General features: G+C 43.2%; 1 protein-coding gene and 1 pseudogene across 3 annotated transcripts in view; one reads left to right on the top strand and one right to left on the bottom strand.

Moving 5' to 3' along the window:
- ELMO1 (engulfment and cell motility 1) overlaps positions 1 to 19,910 on the bottom strand; it is a 525,187-nt gene that overhangs the window by 454,260 nt on the left and 51,017 nt on the right. The window lies entirely within an intron of this gene.
- Positions 7,409 to 7,710, top strand: LOC112825078 (small ribosomal subunit protein eS21 pseudogene; annotated as a pseudogene).

Consider the following 19,910-nt stretch of genomic DNA (forward strand, 5'->3'; position numbering starts at 1 on the left):
GGTGACTCTGGGCAAATTCCGTAATCCTCCGTGTCTCCTCGGTTAAATGTGGGTAGTCCTGCTCCCTCACAGGTTTGCTGTGATGATTACATGATGCCAAGCGCTTCCATGAGACCCGGGCATGTAATAAACGTTCAGTGTGTCACCACTGTCTTTATGTCCTAGAATCACAAAGCCAGGAAGGTCCAAGATAGAATTTTCCATAGATTTCTCTTTTTATCCACCCCTAACCTATACATCTCATTTTTGAAATGATGGCTATTTAATAACACTTTTTATAACTTTGAGTCAAACTAATAAACTTTTCTCGCCTCCCCAGGGCTAACTGAAACATATGTATTTCAAACTAATAAAAACGCTGTAATTCAATAAATAATGGCCACTCTCCTTTCTGCCAATCCCTTCAGTCTAGTTTACATATTTAATGGGTATTTTCAGCTGTGTTTCTAGATAAATCCCTCACTCATCAAGGGATCTGGCAGTTGGCGCCCCTCCTCGGCGCTCTTTTTTCGTAATTATCTTCCTTTTTCCAACCTGGCATTGAGCAGAAAAGAGCGGTAATCACGAGATATCATCTGCCCAGTCAGACAGGCTCTTAATGATGGCAAACGTAGCCACAGCCAGCCCCCCTCTCCTCTCCTGATCTCACCCTCAGGGTTGAGAAAGAGTCGTGTGCCGTGACACCTAAGGGAAAGATCACCTGAAAGACCCGCACCTAAAATCCCGCCCCACCGTGGGCTTTGCAAGTCAGCGCCTCACGGCACAGCAAGAGAATGGGCTATAAAACTGAAGATAGCACTAGGGGAGGTCTGTTCTGGGAAGGGCACCCTTACCTCAAAGCCAAAAGCAAACAATCTAACAAAACCAATACGCAAAAGTGGTAGTTTAATAAATTTAGACTTTTGTGGTAAATCCCTCTGTTGAGTAGTATGCTTCATCTTTCCATTACAAGAAGTCTAAGGCTTATTTGTTCATGGTGCTATTTTAATTTAAGCAGTGCTTTTCTTTTAAACAACTCGCCACGTTATCATAAACGCTCAATGCCTATGCAAACAATTTTTACTCACTTTAAGCCCACACAACTACTGATAGAAGCTCAAAGTGTAAATAGAATCAATCCATGATTCCCAGTTCTCTCCTTTCCTTGCTGCTTTAGAAGACTCACTCAGAGGTCAACCAAGTCTCCCTCATGTTTAAGGCACTAACAAAGCAAGAGCATCCAATCAATGAGAAAATAAAACATTATTTGTTACTTAATAGTTCTAAAAAATACAAGGTCAGTATCACGAGAAAATGTGCACTGCTTTGGATTTCCTAACACTTATTTTATGATTTTCATTTTAATTACATATGGGGTGTGAGCACTATGGGTGATGTTCCCGAGGAGCTAATCTGGCCCTAGTCCAGCTTCGGCCAGCTTTCCCCAAGAGCTCTAGTTTATTATACCCTGAGATCACATTTAAAATATTTAACACCAGCATGGGGTCCACAATGACCAGTCATAAGGGATGCTGGCCATGACCAGTTTACCAGTGAGTCCTGGCTGAAGGCCAGCGCATTGGACACCCAAGAAGCCCAGGAAGGAAAGGGGGGGGTGGCGGCAGAAAATGTGATGTTATGCAACCATTTGTGTCTGAATTTATCAGCAGCCAGGTCCCAGTTCTCCACGTTGTCCAAGAGCTTATTAATACATTTTTGGAAGTCTTGCAAAAAGCTGAATATACTATATCTGAGGCATCCTTACCACTTGCCAGATAAAGGGAACATCAATTAATCATTTTTTTTTTTTTTAATCTAGAACTTCTACAAAGTAATTTTTGGTTCTTTGATTCCTCTCCCTGATTCCTCTAATGTTTCCTCTCCTTGGAAGCAAAGCAGTACTCAAAAGCACACACAATCACATCTTAACAGGTTACTCCTTTCTCGACTAAAAACTTGGTAACTGAAAAACAGAAGCTTTCCTGTGTTTAGGAACCGGATAAGCAGATATCAAATGTTTCCTAGCCAAAAAGCACTGATTCATGCAGCTTGAGAGGAAAGGGCTGAACTAGTTAGCAAACGTTTAGGATTATACCTTTGCTCAAAGCCCTGACCTCATGTTCACTGTTTTTTAAGCATTTTTCATTCATCCAAGATCAAAAAAGTTGCAAGAAATCTGTGAACTTGTAATTCACAGCATGTCTTACTTACCCATTAGTTTAAAATCTCTGTATCCACAGGATGTGGCAGGTCTTACAAGTTTCAAAAAAGGGAAACTGTCAGACCAAGTGTCTGTCTTTTGGTGGACAAAGATAAAGCACTAGAAGCGGTTCTTCCTTCAGGGATGAGTCAACATAGCGGCCTCACACAGTTATGCAAATGAAGAGTGAACTAGTACCACTGAGGGGGAGGAGGAGTGACCTTTTGTGACCTGAGCAGGGTTGCCCCTTCCAATACTCCTTGATAGGCAGAGTAAATCAATGAAGAGAAGGTGGATACATTTGCATAAGGATAGAGGAACTATATCCTCTACCCACCAGAAAGAAGGGATCCAGAATCCCTCTCTTAGGACATTCGATTTAATTAGACTCTGATGGGTTGGGTTTGTCCTGACACAAAAGGAAACCTAGAGTCTGAAGGGATTAATTAACAGTCCACCAAAGTGGTATTAAAATTACTTTAAACTGAAAACATCAGAACAATCAGCAGCCACAGAAAGAAAATTATCTAAATTTAAACAGAGACTCCAGAAAATACATCTCCCACTGACACCGACTCCCCCACTCCCCCCAACCCGACTTGAGGGAGAGGACTGACCCTTAGCACCAAGAAGTATGAATTCAGCTGTTTATTAGCATCAAAAAGCCCAACAGAACTTTCCATACTTTCCCATAAGAGCTCTAAACACCTCTTTTTCAGTAAGTTGGTACATAAAACCTTTACCTTTGACTATTCAGCAAGTTACCCAATACTGAGTACTCTGGCGTGCACAGGTAAATAAACCTTCCCTTTTGCCTGTTAATCTGTCTGTTGTCAGTTAAATGGCAGGACCCAGACCTTTTAAAGCTAAGTGAATAGAGGAAAGTTTTCCTCCCAACAGATCCCAAAGACAGGAGAAGTCAGAAGTATAACCCAAGTTCACAAAGAGGGTCTGGAGAAAGCCCCCACCAAACCAGGCATGCTGGCCTGGGGAGCCTGCCTTGGGGCAGCAGCTCAGCTCGGGGTGTGCACTGAAGAGCCACACCCTTGGAAGGCCAATGTCCGAGCGCCCGGTGGGGTGGGGGTGGGGGCCTGTGTGGGAGCCTGGACCAGATAGGAGAGGCAGCCCCTACTTCTGTCTCTCCTGGGCAGCCTGAAGCAGATCTAAAACCTGGACCAGGACTGCTCCTTTGTGGATAGTGGCAGAACCGAAGAGATGGGGCATTAACTGACTTCCAATTAATAGGTACAAAAGAATGCTCAGAAAATTGATATGGACAATGAAAGAATAGTAACCAGATGTGGACGCCAACAGGCACAAACCCACAGAGATAAAGAGAGGGGGAGAAAAAAAACAGACATCTTGTTTTTTATAGCAAAAATTGCTATTACCAGGAATAAAAAGGGGGGGGGGACTAAAATTTACAGATGGACTTTTATGTAAATACACTTACATCTAACTTGCTAAATTCTTGACTCTGCTTACCATGATGTTTCTCCTTCAACATTTCTCTTTTCAGAAAATGGACCTCTATTCACACAATCTGAGAACTCTCGATAGCTTTTTTTTTTCTCATTCCATACATTCATATTCATCATCAAGACCAACAGATCTGACCTCCTAAATAGGTCAGTCTCTCCCAGTCTTCTTCCACCTCCACTTTCACCATCACTTCTGCTGGGACATTTGTAGTAGCTTCCTGAGAGGTCCCTTGCATTCCCTTGCTCCTCCCCCTCCACTCCCAATTCCACACACTACAAAGAACTTTTATACTGTCTTATCACCTCCCTTCTTAGAATTTCTCAGTGAAGATTCCCATTGCTCCTAGAAACCCTAACAGGACCTCCTTCTCTCTTTGTTCATTATTTTTCAGCCACTAAGGTCTTCATAGAAAGGGTCAGGCTCTAGCCTACCTCATGCTCTACCTGGAAAGTAGGAGATGGTCCATAAATATTTGCTGAATGCTACTGAAATTAGCTATTTTAAGCTCCATATTACCTACAGTAGGATGACTATATGACCGAGTTTGCTCGACAGTCCTTGTTTAGACCCAATGAACCAGCAAACTATTTGATAAATTCTCACTTTCACTCTGGGCTGTATGATGAGTAAGATACAGGGTCACCCTACCTATAAGTATAAGGAAGCTGAAATTCAGAGAGATCAAATAAAGAGTCAGTTCTCTCTATTTGCAGTAGTTATGCTCTATAAAGTCAATGGGAACACTGAATTAGCAAATGCTGAACTATTGCTCCTAGGGGAAATACAGGGTGAGGTTCCTGTGAGCCACTGGCCACATTTTTGTCAGCCAAACAATACACGATTTTGTTTTATGTGTGTTTCTGTTTAAAGACATCTTATTTAATACAGATTGTTGATTCACTAGCCTTGAACTAATAGCAGCTGTACTGTAACATCTGCCTGAGAAGTTTATCCTACACACACATTTTCTCTTAAGCAGAGCACAACCTTTTGCACTTAGGAGCACTAGACAGCACTCTGTCACTACACTTGGAACTAATCACAAAGCATAAAAATGTGAAAAACATTGAATGACTGCAAAAGCACTGTCAGCACTGATGTAGAGTTATAAATAAATACTCATGAGTAGGTGAATTGACAAATATGAAATCCGCAAATAGTGAGGATCGATGGGAGCTTATTTAAGGCTATACAGCTGCTGTAGAATGAGGACAGACCCCAGACAACATCCAGCTTCACAGCCTCTGTCCAGTCATTAGATCAGTAGTAAGAGGAAAAGAACTGCTCTTTCAAAAACAGTACCATTACTCTAGGTAGACTGGCCATAATGATTAAACCGCTGGATTGCCAGTTTATCAAAGTTCCGGTAGATAGTGCAGAGTGAAAGGGGCAAAACTCTTCTTCATGAAGTGGACAAAAGTCTGTATAAAAGTACTCAGTAATCTACAACTCTGAAACACTGAAGATTTAAACAGCAGGAAACTAGCTACTGCTTCTTAAGTGACAATTCACAAGGGAACCCCAAGTTACTTATGGTAACAGTGGGAGATTTCTCAATCCACGTAGGCTCTAAGATTAACAAAAATATGAATTTATGTGATTACAAATGTTTTTAAGAGTCAAAGCTTGAATCATCTACAGACCAATGTCCAGGTACATTTACATGTAGAACATGAGAAATCAAATACTCTTGCCTCTTTCTAGTCTTCAGGGGTGGACAGAATCTTTGACAAGTTTCTAGTCCTTGATCACTCTCACTATTCAGGAAGTCCTCTCTGTAGTGAATTTTTCACGTCTTAGTAAATTTTTATGTCCTCCTTTAAAACACATTCAAAACAAGATCAATCTGCAGGTTTATAAGCAGTATGACTAAAATATTTTAAATTACACATTAGTTTTCCATGTAAGAATTTAAGACTAAGGCTATTTAAGAATTAAGCATAAGAAAAATACTTCCCACTGGTCCACTTTATTCTAACTGGCTCTCTTGGCATGTCAAGACTCACATTGCTCCATTGATACAAGATGATGTTTGAAATGTTTTTAGCTAGTTGATAAAATATTAAAGGCAATCTCAGAAACACTTGCCTTACATTAAAAAAAAAAAAAAAGAAATCTTCTTCCTACCATTTACTAGTTTGGGGATGGGGCTGAAATTTGGCAGAAAATAAACTCTTAAAGTCAACTTAGAGTTCATAATTTGAAATAAATTAAGACTTACCAAAAAATTCCAATAGGAATTTGAAATGTACTCTTTGCCCAGATTCTCCCGATTCTAACATCTTATCACAGTAGCTTTATCTCTTTTTCTTGTATTGTTTCTGAACAGTGAAGGAGTTCAGAGTATGCCACCCCCAAAACGTGCAGCTCTAGCATAAGGATTATTGTGAGCAAAAGGCAATTTTTAAAAGAGCTGACACAGGATGAGCTTTCTGCCCTCTGCCAATCTGCCTGAAAACAGAACATAAATTCCCCCATAAAGGGGTCCCCTGCTTCCCAAACCAGAACGAGGACAACCTTATCACATAAGATGAGATGGCACCGAGATGCACCTGCACAAACAAGCCTTAATTAACCCTGATTTCCAGTAGTTGCCCCACATATTCACCCTCCCATAGTTCCTACCCTTGAAAGTCTCAAACTCTTTTCCTTTGTCTTTATCACTTCTCTGAAACTTATTGTTTCTTTTAAGATGCTATATAAGCCCAAGTTCCAACCACCCCTTTGAGTTACCCAACACTGAGTTTCTCCCATGTACATGCACACTGCTCGTGTTAATAAACTTCTCTTTGTTTTTCTCTCATTATTCCATCTTTTGTCAGTCTAATATGCAGGGCCCCAGCTGGAGAACCTGGAGGAATAGAGGGAAAAGAGCTTTTCCTCCTCCAGTACAATCTATGAGAAAGTTGCAAATGTGATGCTCCTTTATCCTTAAATACTTCAATCTGTATTTCTGGAGATCAAGAACATTCACTTACATAATCACAGCACAATTATCAAAATCAGGAAGTTAAAATTGATACAATACTATTATAAAATCCACAGGCCTTATTCAAATTTCACTAATTGTCACAATGATGTTCTTTATCATAAAATAACAGAGTTTGTTTCCCTGGTCCCAGAACTAATTCAGGATTACTTACTGCACTTAGAGTTCTAAGAATTTCTTTGGTCTCTTTCAACCTAGGATAGCTCTCCAGTCTTTTTCTTTTGTGACCTTGACATTTTTTAAAAGTAAGGTAAGATCTACAAAAGTTATTTTGTAGAATATCCCTCTACTTGGATCCATCTAATGTCTCCTTGCAATGAGATTCTGGTAATGGATTTTTGGCAGAAATATGACAGGAGTGGTGTCATACCTCCTATCAGGAGGCACATGCAGTTGGTCTGTCCCATTGATGAGGGTGTCAACTTTAAGTACTTGGTTACGATACTATCTGCCCAGTGAGTTCACGAATTCTTACTTGTCATTTCTGTTACAGGGCATCAGACACAAAAATTTTAAAACACTTCACAAATGAGTCTACTTACATAGTTTCAATGGCTTGTATTTTTAGTTACATTTTCAGAGTTTTTACTTGAGGACTCATCTTTATTTTCTACCTATTTATTCCTTTTATTACTAAGTATAATGTTTCTAGTACTTTCCCTTTTTATAAGGTGTTACAGGAAAAGTGTCTAATCAAAGATTATTTTAGGCAACATTTAAAATGATGTTAGTTTTGGCTGCCAGGGGGATGCAGCGCTTCCGTTCTGCACTCACAGCGATGGGAGCAAGTACTCCCTCGACATGCAGAAGGACGCTGGTGAATTCGTGGACCTCCACGGAAATACTCGGCCAGCAACCGCACCATCGGTGCCAAGGACCACGTGTCCATCCAGATGAACACGGCCAAGGCTGAAAAGGGGGCAGGATGTTCAATGTCCAATTTAAAACCTATGCTACCTCTGGGGCCATTTGCAGGATGGGTGAGTCAGATGACTCCATCCTCCAACTGGCCAAGGCCAATGGCATGGTTTCAAAGAACTTCTGACTGGAGAGGATCACAGATGTGGGATATTTGTTATAAATAAATAAATAACCTTCTAAATAAAACTATACTAGTTTTTGGTAAATTTTCAAATATATAGGTAGGGTGGGGTTTTCTGGGGTTCTTCTATATTTTACTTGTGGTTTGTATAGAATATGTTGCTTAGACAATCCATGGAATATCAATACCTATTTTGGTCATACAAACTGAAAACTAATACACATGAATCACGTGCCAATATACACACTGTCTCAGTACATTTGGGCTGTTATAACAAAGAACCATAGACTGGGTGGCTTCTATAAGCAACAGAAATTTTTTTCTCGCAGTCTGGAAACTGAAAGTCCAAGATCATGCTGCCAGCATGGTTGGATTCTGGTGAGACCCTCTTCCTGGTTACAGACTGCCTACTTCTCCTTTTCATCAACACATGGCAGAAAGTAAAAGTGAGCTAGCTCTCTAGCCTCTTCTTATAAGAGCACATACCCCATTCATGAGGGCAAAGCCCTCTCACATAACCACCTCCCAAAGGCCCCACACCTCCAAATGCCATCACACTAGGGATTAGATTTCCAACATATGAATTTCAGAGGGACACAACCATTTAGTCCATAATGCACATTTAATTACTTATACTCAAAAAGTTTAATGAAGTGTTACAGATGCAAATAAAAAGCACCAGTCATTAGAAAAGATACAACATTTATAAACAAGAATGATGAAAATGATTGCAGGAAAATGAAATTCTCCATTTGTCAGAAAGACACTAAATTCTAGATCTACTCAAAAGCCTGCCTCAGAAATTTGACCCCAACAAATTACTTCTTTTACTGTAATCTGTAATAAAACTAGCAAGGATTGCACACACAAAAAAGACAAGAATGCAAATGAACACAAATTTGTTTGAACTTCTGGTCTTGTTTAAATAACATTGCAGATATCATATTGAAAAATATACAGAATTATTTGACAAAGTGTAAAAAGTATACATTCTATACTTTGTTTTGAAGTTCTAAGCATAGCCAACACTGCCTAGGAATTGGTTTAATATTTTTCCAGCAGCAAATGCATAAACTTCCTTGGACAATGCCTGAAAATCTACCCCTTAGCTGGCCTCACTGGGACTCTGGGATCCTTGGCCCACAGTAGTCAATTCTCCAGAATAATCCATTTAAGACATAGATCAGATCATGTCACTCCCGTGCCCCAAACCTTGCATCCTATCCCACTTAGGAAACATTCCAAGCTGTATTTATAGTCTGTCGGCCTCTATGGTCTGATCTGCACCCCACTCAGTACTTCTTTCCCTGCCCTTCTCCAGAACAGCTACACTGTCCCTGCTGTTCTCCAGCACACCAAGCACAGGGCTGCTCCTCTGCCTAGAACATTCCAAACCCCCCCCCCACCACCACCACCAAATTCCCCTGTGGCTTGTTCCCTCTCTTTACATAGGTTCTAATGTTGCCTCCTTGGGAAGCCTGCCTTGATCCCTAAGCAAAACAGTGTCCTGTCCTTCCCCACCTGCCTCCCATATATTATTTTCTTATTGGTGCTCCTCAAAGTCTGCCATCATTTCAGGCATTTGTTTACTTGTTAATGTTCTGGATTCTTCACTAGAAAAGAAGCTTCAAGTGAGCATGAGTGTTTGGTTCACCACCACCACCATATCCCATCTAGAAGAGACCCTGGCACACCCTGCCACCTAATAAACATGTGTTGAATGAAGGGGTGAATGAGTGCTTTGATTTCCACGTGACAAAATGCCTGCACGCGCACACACACACACACACACACACACGCGCACAGAGAATATGGAGGGTGGTAAATCTGTTCCTTGCATCAGAATGGCCGATAGAGCTTTGAAACACCACATGCCAGGTCCAACCCTTGGAGATCTGGATTCAGCAAGCATTCCCAGGCTAAATTCTGACTCAGAGCCAGGAGCCAGAAGTCTCTTACAAGAGGCTGAGCTACCTACCTATTAACTGAAGATCAAGTCTCCTCTTTAATTGGAGGACTCCTGGGCAGTGTTTCACATGCTGTGCTGTTTAGCTGCCCACTCTTGGCTACGAATAACCACCTATAAAATCAGTGCCTGCAGCCCATGTGGTATGGGCCACAGTGATCTCACCCTCGGCCTGGAGGCCACTTCCTTAAGGAATAAACATACTCTCTTAACCAATGTCGTTTATTTGTGACAAGAGGGTGTGTGCACTGAGGATGCAGGTTTCCTCTGTTTTGGAAGCCAACTGAATGTGCAGGTGGCTGGGGAGGGAGGGAGGAATAAGAAAGAGTAATCAAGGTTTGGATAAAGGGCATAAGGTTGCAGGGACAAACTGTTCTTGCCTGGGAGACTCACTGAGAAGAGAATCACAGGGTCTCCTGATAGGTTTTCCAATAGTTTTTAATGCTCATCTCCCCGCCCTGGACTCAACGCCTCTCACTGAACCCTCTCATTTAGTTACAGACTAAACGTCCATGTTCCCCATATCCCTATGTTGAAACCTAATCCTCACTGTGACGGTATTTGGAGGTAGGGGTCTTTGGAAGGTGATTAGGTCATGGGAGTGGAGACCTCATGAATGGGATTAGTGCCCTTATAAAAGAGACCCCAGAGAGCTCCCTTGGCCCCTCCACCCTGCGAGGACAGAGCAAGAAGATGAACTGGGAAATGAGCTCTCACCAGACACCAAATGGGCAGACGCCTTGATCTTAGACTTCCCAGGCTCCAGACAGTGAGAAATAAATTTGTGTTGTTTAAAAGCCACCCAATCTGTCATATTCTGTTACAGCAGGCTGAGCTAAGACCCCTCACAACAGCCTTACCGGGGAGTCATTATAATCCCTACTGTATAAATGAGTAAGCCACAGTATAGAGCCTAGGGACTCTGACACAGTCACCATAGGTAAGTGGAAGATCCAGGGTTCAAATCCAGCTCTTTGGCTTCAACGAAGGCTCCACCATCCCCTACTGAACTGTGGCTGGTGCCTCGATCTCCCAGCCCCCCACCCCCCAACATACACTCAGCTCAGCCCTTGATTCCTTCAACAATTCCTAACCCTGCATGCACATTAGAATCACCTAGAGAACTTTCAAAGGAAATTCTTGAACCCTACTCCCAGAGATTCTAATTAATTAGGTGGCTTCTAGGCATTAGCATTTTTTTAAACTTCCTAGATAATTCCTCTGTACAACCAGAGTTAGAAACCACTGTTCCAGGTCAGTGGGAAGAAAGGCCAGGCCCAGGTGGAAGTACCACAAGCGGCATATACAAAGAAGGAACGCCCAGTTCAGAAGAGATCAGAGAGTAGCTTGGCTCAGAAGCTTCTAGAACTAGGAATGTGGTTCTAGCCCATCCTGAAAAGAAGCCTGAGGTACTGAGCTCAAGTCTAGAATGGCAATGTTTGCTAGGGCTGCCATAACAAAGCACCACAAACAGAGTGACTGAGCCAACAAAAATATGTTGTCTCACAGTTCTGGGGCTAGAAGTCTGAGATTAAGGTGTGGGCAGAGCCACGTTCCCTCTGAAGGTACTCGGGAAAGACCTATCCCAGACCTGCCTCCTAGCTTTCAGGAGTTCCGTGACTTGTGACAACATAGCTCCATCTTCACACGGCAGTGCCCCTCACATGTGTCTATGTCCCAAACCCCCTTCACTAAGGGCCCCAGTCATAATGGATTAGGGCTTACCCTACTCAGTATGACCTCATCTTAACTAACCACATCTATAAGGACCCTTACTGCCAAATAATGTCACATGCTGAGGTCCTGGGGGCTGGGGGAACACTCCAGCATATCTTTTCTGGGAGGGACACAATAAAACCCACGACAGGCAGGTAGAGCCAAATGTTGAGGCAGTGTTCCCCAAGGATGCACTTAGGAACATATTCCTGTGCCAGAGATCCACTTCACTCAGTGTCCTGACAATTTACAATGGGCGCGTATACATGTTCCAGGCCCAGAAAAGTCCTTCAGGAAAGCCATCTGTCGGCTTTGTTTATCCAAATCTATTTGACCATAAAGCCCTTTCCACCTCTCATCTCTTAACCACCTATGGAACACAATTCAGGAAACACCACAACCATCTAAGTGTGGAGGAGCCATGATGAATTAAAGCCTCATATGAGGGTGAAAGCGCCCAGCACCCAGGAGTGGACCATCTGATATGGAGGCAGTGGGTCTCGATCTTTCCTTGAGAAAACACCCGCAGAACCTAGAAACAAAAGGTAAATGATCATGAACTACAATTTTTTTTACAGTATTGTAATAAATAATCCTGAGTCTTATTCCATAGTCTATGTAGCCAATTTTTTATAATATGGTGATTCATCTCACAGAGTGCCATTTCAACCCTCTGGGAAGTTGAGCTTGGGGTACAGGGATATTGTAATTTGGGGTAGGACATGTTGTAGCTGGAGAAACCAAATGTCATCCTGGCTCCCCATCGATATTGAGCCGCTGCCTAGAACTACATGAAAGTTGGAGAAAGTAACTTGGGCCTTCTTTACCTCCCTCCCACGTCAGAAATCCACTCGGAACATGACACGGTACCTCATTTACAGAGGAGACCAAACAAAATACAACTGCCACCTGCTCAACACAAAATACATCCTGGATTGAGGCAAAAACTTTGGAAAAGGCAACGTTTAAGGTGCACACAAAATAATCCAACATACAGTGTGGCTTCTAAAAATAAAACCATGTAATTTACATATTTTTGAAGCAAGATTCTGCTCAAACAGTTCCTTGAACATAGGGAACCATGGGCCATCTCAAAACTGAAAGGCTTACGTTTTTCAGGTTTTCGCTTTTGAGCAAACTAGACTTTCTAAACTTTTAATTCAAGAAAGAAATTACAGTGCACACCAAAGCAGTACTTTCCACAGCAGCAAATTAGAGAGGGCTAATTTGCGGGCACAGCCGTGCCCTGTTATCTGTACCTTGTCACTTTAATTTAGCACAACCAAAACCTCACCATTCCTTTCATTTTTTACTTCTCCACATAGAATTTTAGCCTTCACGCTGGGTTTCAAAGAGTCCAAAATAAAACCAGCCCACATTAAGCAAAACAGCCACATAAGACCTTTCCTTTATGTGTGGAGAAAAGGACTTTCAAAGTTCAGAAGGAGGATTTTTTTTTTTTAAAGCACTAAGTAGTCTTGGTAATGTTTTTAAAGATCTGTTTTAAAACGTTAAGATTTTTTTCCTCCATTGTGCTCCAGCGCATGTGCACAGACGGGGTGGATTTCCTCTAACAGAAGCAACAAAGTTGTTACTTGAAACCGGTACATTTCAATCCCTTGCTAAAACATCTCTCCAAGAGCTAAGTTGTCAAACTAGAAGACACACTTTCCATCCTCCTGCCCTGTGGAGCATTAACAGGCTAGGATAAGAGCGCGGGCTCAGGAGACATGCTGGTCTCCAGATCCTCAATGTCCTTACAACAGCGAATCTAGCCATCCTTCAAGCATAGGAAATAGACTGTCAAGAGTGGCAGAACCGAATGCTACCACGTCCACCTATGGGTGTGCATAAAGCAGTGAAATACAAGCGTCCCCCAAAACCCTTCATTAACTCTCTCGCTCATTAGGGAGAGCCGCTCTTGGAAACAATTAATTATTGCCAACAGAAATACCTGTCGTCCACAGCCTTGTAGGTTATCACTCAGCTTCCAAAATCTCCTAGCCGTCCCCATCCCACCTGACTCTCTTACCTCTTGAAATGCAGAGCGGATTCCCCAGCATTTTCACCTTGTGAGGAGCAAAAAGCCTTATGTATATGTCACCTGGGCTCTCATTCTGTAAATCATTTGGTTAGAAATATTAGTAACTGGGGACGGCTTTATATCGGCCCTCACAGTGGCAAGTTGTAAAAATGCACCACAGACAGGGAAATGCAGACTCCGGAAACTCAAGTGGTAACTGGAATTCAGAGTAGTGCCCCGCCATAAATCTGTACTCCGCAGCTGTCATTGGGAGTAAAAGTCTGCCTCTTGACGGAGCAGAGACCCGAAGCCCATTCCAGGGAGCGTTTCCTGGTACAGTGGTCAGCCTCACCACTTGCAAGAGGAGGGATCAGTTTCACACCCAGCCCATACCCCCTCGCCCAGGGGAATGCCTGGCAGAGCTGGAAAGGGCAGAACTCTTTCCAGCAAACAGGAAATCTGACTGACAGAGGCACAGCTTACGAGGGTACCCCAAGGATCACATTTCTTGTTACAGCCTGCCTTTATTTTATTATTATTCTCTGACTCCCAGATGCAAGGAGACCCAGGAATGGAATGAAAGTGAAAGTTACAGGTCCCTCAGCAGACCACAGGCCCTACCTGCTTTGAATAGCATGTTTCAGGTGATTCTATTTCTAATCCTTTCTCTGGCCCACAGAGTTTGATACTCATCACAGCCCCTGACCTGGTTAAAAGAAATCAAACAGATGGCAAAGACTAGTGCCAGAATTCATGCGGGGCTTTGTTTTGCTTTGTTTGCAAATGGAAACCAAGTCTGCTCCTTGAGCCTTGCAGACACTCACCACCCCAACCCTCCAGTCTCTTGTGTCTGTCCACCAGGTGCTAAGCACTCTTCATGAGGTAGCATTTTCACATGAGAGGACAATGTGGTTGCAGACATCTGCCACGGATCACAGATGGCCACGCCATGGCTGAGCAGCCGACCTGGTGACCATGTAGACGCTGCTTCCCCAACCCCAACTGAAATTGAACTGGGTTCAATTTCCCACGGTATGGAAACCCCAAATCAAGCATGTTCCGGTTATCATTTCTAAAGGCATTTGTGTGAAGGGCCTTATCACGCATGGGCAAAGGAGAAAACAAAATATAAAATTACACTAAATTGATGAACCTTATGTTAGACAAGTGTGAGCCAATCCATGCAGGTATATGCTCTTCCTCTGCAAAAATCACAACAACCTTCTAACCGTCTTTTGAAGAAGAACATGGGGCTCATGCCTGAAAGCACCCAGGCCTTCACCACTCACACCAGACCCTTTTTGGCTGGTCTCTAATTCATGAGCCATACGGAACCACGGCTTCTTTCTGTGGGCTGACTTGCATTTCAGATTTCAGGCAACTCTTCAAAAACTGGCTCTGGCCCTCGGGAGCCTCAAGGTTTGCGCAACCTCGTGTGACACCTATCCGGAGACAAATGGCTTTTACATATGGAGCCATTTGGAACCGTAAGTTCCAGTGCTAAGTACCCAGGGGTCCTAAAGTGCCCTGGCAGAGACGTGACCACCTGTGTGAGAAGGAACTGCAAACACTCCAGAGAAGGCGGAGTAAGAGGCTGAGGAGTCACACTTGAGAGAGCACTACTCGGCTGTAGAAAGAGAGCTCTCATCACCACACACACAGAACAGCCAGCCCCACATGGACTGTGCCCCAAAAAGTGAATACCTTTGGTTCATAATGGAGGGGCACACTGTTCTCGAAAGGGAAAAGTATCTATTTTGGCCAAATCTCTGAAAGTCTGCAACCTAGGGAAGTTAAAGAACTCTAAAGATAACAAGATAGTCCAAGAAGGTAAGCCCTGTTTTTTTTTTTTTTTTTTTTAAGTCTTTCCTTCCTTTTACGTGGCTCCAGACTTTAAAAAAAACAAACAGCAAAAGGGAAGTTGCTATTCTAGAGTGCAGCCTCTCTCTAGCCCAAGTTCCCACATGGCCAGCAGTGGCAAGGGGGAAACCTCTACAGAACTCGAATAAAGCAGTCTATGCCTCTGCGAGTGAACATATAAAATCAACCCAGGAGTTAACACAGAATCATAGAGAGGCAAAGGCATTTAAGAGTCTACAACCCGGCTGAGGCTATTACCATATCTAAAGCGAGAACACAGCAGTCAGACGCAGAGAGGTGGCCGACCATGAAAGCAGACAAAAAGTAGAGTCTGGGAAGCCACCCCAGCCCTACCCAAGGGAGTACAAGCCCCGCCACAGGTTCACGCCTCCATGTCACTTTGCCAAGTGTGAGTCTCCGGTGCGGGATGGAGGAATCGGGCACCCCCGCAGGATGCCTCCGGGCCCTGATCCCACCGGCCAGCTCTTCTCATTGTGATTCCTCATTTCTCACACACTCTCCTGATTACCACCAAGCTTCCCTTGAAGTCTGCTATACAAAGGAAATCTGCTCATCAAACAGTGCCATTTGGTTACACTTTTCACAGTAAATCATCATCAAATTGGCATATTGCTCCCCAGTCGCTAGAAACCTGCCAACTGCACCTACCCCTGGGAGGTAGCTTTGCTCTCCTGGAGCTGACAGTCTGTCTTTTGAGCCTGTTTTCAGGTAAAGCGACCTGCTGAGGGCTGGTCGTGGGGGAGACAATGACACAGGCTGCAGACTGGCTCTCAGCCATGCCCCTCAACTTCACCACCTCTTCACTTCCGATTTAGCTCAAGGAAAACCAAGGCCCTCTTCGGCACAATTACATCACCACAAGTACACCAACCAAGAGTCACATCTCATGAGGTCAGCCTGTCCATGGGGACAAGTCCAAGTTTGTTTATTGATTTTTTTTCTTTAAAAATGTCTTATTGGGGGGCACCTGGGTGGCTCATTCAGTTAAGTGTCTAACTCTTGATTTCGGCTCAGGTCATGATCTCAGGGTGGTGGGATCCAGCCCCGCCTCAGGCTCCTCACTCAGATTCTCTCCCTCTGCCCCTCCCCCTCCACACCCGTGTGCGTATGCTCCTCTCTCTCAAATAAATAAATCTTTAAAAAATTTATTTTGAAGCAATCTCAAATTTACAAAAAAATAAAATTGCAACTATAGTACAAAGAACCTTCTTTCTTTCTTAACCACTTGAAAGTAACCTGCCAACCCCAAGCTCCACCACTCACTGATACTTTAGTGTGCATTTCCTCCAGCAATAACATTCTCCTCCATAACCACAACACAACCATCAACATCAGAAAATTAACATGTAATACATGTTACATTTGCTCTTTGGACCCCATTCAAATTTCACCAAATGTCCCCAAAATGTACTTTATAGCACAAGGATCTGGTTCAGAATCACAAGGTGCTTTTAGTTGTTACGTCTTTTTGGTCTCCTTCACCCTAGAACCCCTCCCTAGGTCTTTCCTTGATTTTTCTGACCTTGATAGTTTTTAAAATTACAGGCTGTTTATTTTGTATAAAGTCCTTCAGTTTGGCTTTGTCTGATGCTTCCTGTGATTAGAGTCAGGTTACGAGTTTTTGGCAGGAAAATCACGGAAAAGTGAGGCTGCATCCTTTTCCTTGCGTGTTACCAGATGGTGCCTGATTTTGGTTTGTCCCATTGCTGGTGACATTTATTTTTTTTTTTCAAGCTTGGGTTTGTTTTTTGGGTTTGTGTGTGTGTGTATGTGTGTGTGTGTGTGTGTGTGTGTTTGGGGGTTTTCTTCTGGTGGTCAAATCCCCACATGTCTGTGAAGACTGCCTGCCCATCCCAAAGTCAGGCTGACCGAGGGAGGGCTTAGGCATATCTTGGGCTGTACCCTTCTGCTCCAGCACACCTGCCTCCTACTTGGAGGGAACAGTAGTGATAGTAATGACAGCTGATTTATACAGATACATTTATATAAAAAGATGGGATAAAGTAGAAGAAAAGAAAGATGACAGGCTTTCGTGGACAAATAACAGAATACCTTAGATCCTTCTCACATAAATTCTCCAGAGCTAAACAGAGATTAGTTGCATTAAGTTTTTTCATGCAAGAAAGGCCCATTTCACTCATTCATTCATTCAAGCCACAAACGTTTCTGGGGAGCCACTCCCTGTTAAGCACAGGGACACCGACGCCTATGCTGCCCTGCCCCCAGAGGACAGCATGGTCTCTTACAGAAATGTTATAAATAAACAGCTACAGAGCAGTGTTGAGAAGGCGATGCTTGACCCAGTCCAGGCTGAAAGGGAAGCAGTCCAGTCAACATAATCTGCAAGTTCTGCCTGAAAGCAAATGTAAACAGATTCCAGAACAGACTGATGCAAAGGTGAACTCCAGGAGCGGGGAGACTGGAGAACGAGGTGGATGCTGGGGCGGCAGGGGGCGGTGGGGTACTGGGTCAAAAAGGCTTTGGATGCTCAGCAACAGTCAGTAAGCCCTGAGGAACCACTAAAGGGTTTGAAGCCAACTGGCAAGATCATATGGGTATTTTTTACAACAATGAGAGGAACCCATTTACAGAGGGGAAGAAAGAGGGAATGGAGAGAAGAACACGTTAGGAGACAACTGAAGTAGTCTTCAGACCAGAGGCTGAGGAGGGTTCATCCAGGACAGGAACGGTGCGGAAGAAACGGGGCAGATTCTTTAGAAGCACAGGAGGCAATATCCACAGGATTTTGCAGGAGTGTGAGAAGTGGAGGAGAGAAAAGTTATCAGGAGTGCCCAGAGGGCTTCTGGATTAAATGGATGGGAGTGGAGGGGGGAGGGGTACCTGTAATCAGGATCCAGACTATAACAACAGTAGGTGTTGCTGATTCAGCACTTCCAGACAAAAAAACAATTTCCCAACCTCTAATCTGGGATCCCAGGGAAGTTACACTCAAGATGGTCAGTAGAGTATTTCAAGGACAGAGTTCGCTGCTACGGATGGATACCAGGCGTGCTGAGTTATAGCCCTAGCACTTTAATTATATTTGAGTTCCTAACGTTACCTGCTGCAGTGATTTCTGTGGGTATAGCTGTGAGTAGTTTTACAGGAAGAAAGAGAGAAAGAGAGGTTTTAAGACTTGTTCATCCTTGCCTCTCTCGCTACCACCTACCACTTATGTCTCCCTAATCCTTTCCAGTGATTTTGGACTTGAAGCAGTATATCGTTGACTTAATTTCATAACACGCCCCTCATCTATTTATTTTTAAGTGAAGTGAATTATAACCAATTTTGTTTTGAGAACTTTATGAGATCCTCGAGAAAAACTGAAAACACCCCACAGGGTTAAAAAGCTAAGCTTTGGAACCGTACGTTTCCATAGTGAAAGATGAAAACCCAATGTCTGCCCCAGGGTCTAGAAGCAGTCACAGTTCTGCTCCTCTCCCAAAATTTTGTTCGTTTTGTTAACGTAAAGCAAGCACCCCTGCTACTTCTTGGTTGAAACCACTTCTCTCTATATATCGGAGAAGTAAATATTCAAGTCTGAGGCAGGACATAAGGACTTTCCAAGTACAATCCATCCAATTCCACAGTTGCATATAAATTCTGCATACTTTCATTTTGACCCATGGGGAGAAAAACACAATAGTATCGTAGTTGTTTCATAAGTGATCTCAAACTTTTTCCTTCACCTATTTCTTCCGTTTATTTATCCATATTCTTTTGAGCACTGTATTGGGTCATACTTTGTCACTGCTCTTCTCGGTGAGAAGCACGTGACTCCTCAGAGTAACGTGGTGAAGTTGATCTTGATTCATATAAACCTGGGCTCACTTGGTGTCTCTACATTACACCCACCTGAACACTCTTGAGCCTGTTTCTTCCTAAGTACAGTTAGAGACAATGATAAGCTCACCTAAGATTTATAGGAAGATTAAGTTGCATTATGCATATGACAAGGATTCTCTCCTTGACCAAATTTTAGTCAGGCGCCTGAGTCCTCTGCTCAACTAAGCCCAGCCATGACCTTCCACCTCTGTTCCTGTGGAGTCCAATTTTAGCAAGAATCCTGCTAAATCAGCTTAAGAGAGAATTCCCACCCTCAGTATCTGACCGAACTCCTCAGCCTCCCTTATCCCCCAGGTGATAGGTGATCATCACCCTGGTCTGTCTTCAGCAAGAATCCCGTTGAGTTGGTTTCACAAGAATCCCCTGTTCTTGATGTTTCCTCTTCGTAACTGTCCACCCGCTGACGCCCCCACCCCCTTCCTGACGCACGGCTATAAATCGCCACTTCCTTTGTTGCATTCGGAGTTGACCCCAGTCCTCTTTGCCCCCTTTTGCAATAGTTCCTGTAACATCAGGTTTACTGTTTTAACTACTGCCCAGCCCTGGTCTTTCTGACACCGGTGAAAGCCTCTTACATTGTTCCTAGTGTAAAGCACTTTTCAAAACATTAAAAACATGACCCTCATACAAATATAAGGTGAGTACATATTAAAGATGTATTTAATTCAGTGAGAAAACCAACGGGATAGAAAAGTTTCAGAGGATTACAGGAGAAGAGACATAGTTATATATAGTCACTGAAAGGACTGTTGAAATAAAATCGTTGAAGTAGATACAAAACTGGGT

Source organism: Callorhinus ursinus, unplaced genomic scaffold (genome assembly GCF_003265705.2).
Source record: "Callorhinus ursinus isolate GAN/ISIS: 27379988/994484 unplaced genomic scaffold, GSC_fseal_2.0 scaffold12, whole genome shotgun sequence".
In the NCBI taxonomy this organism is placed as follows: Eukaryota; Metazoa; Chordata; class Mammalia; order Carnivora; family Otariidae; genus Callorhinus; species Callorhinus ursinus.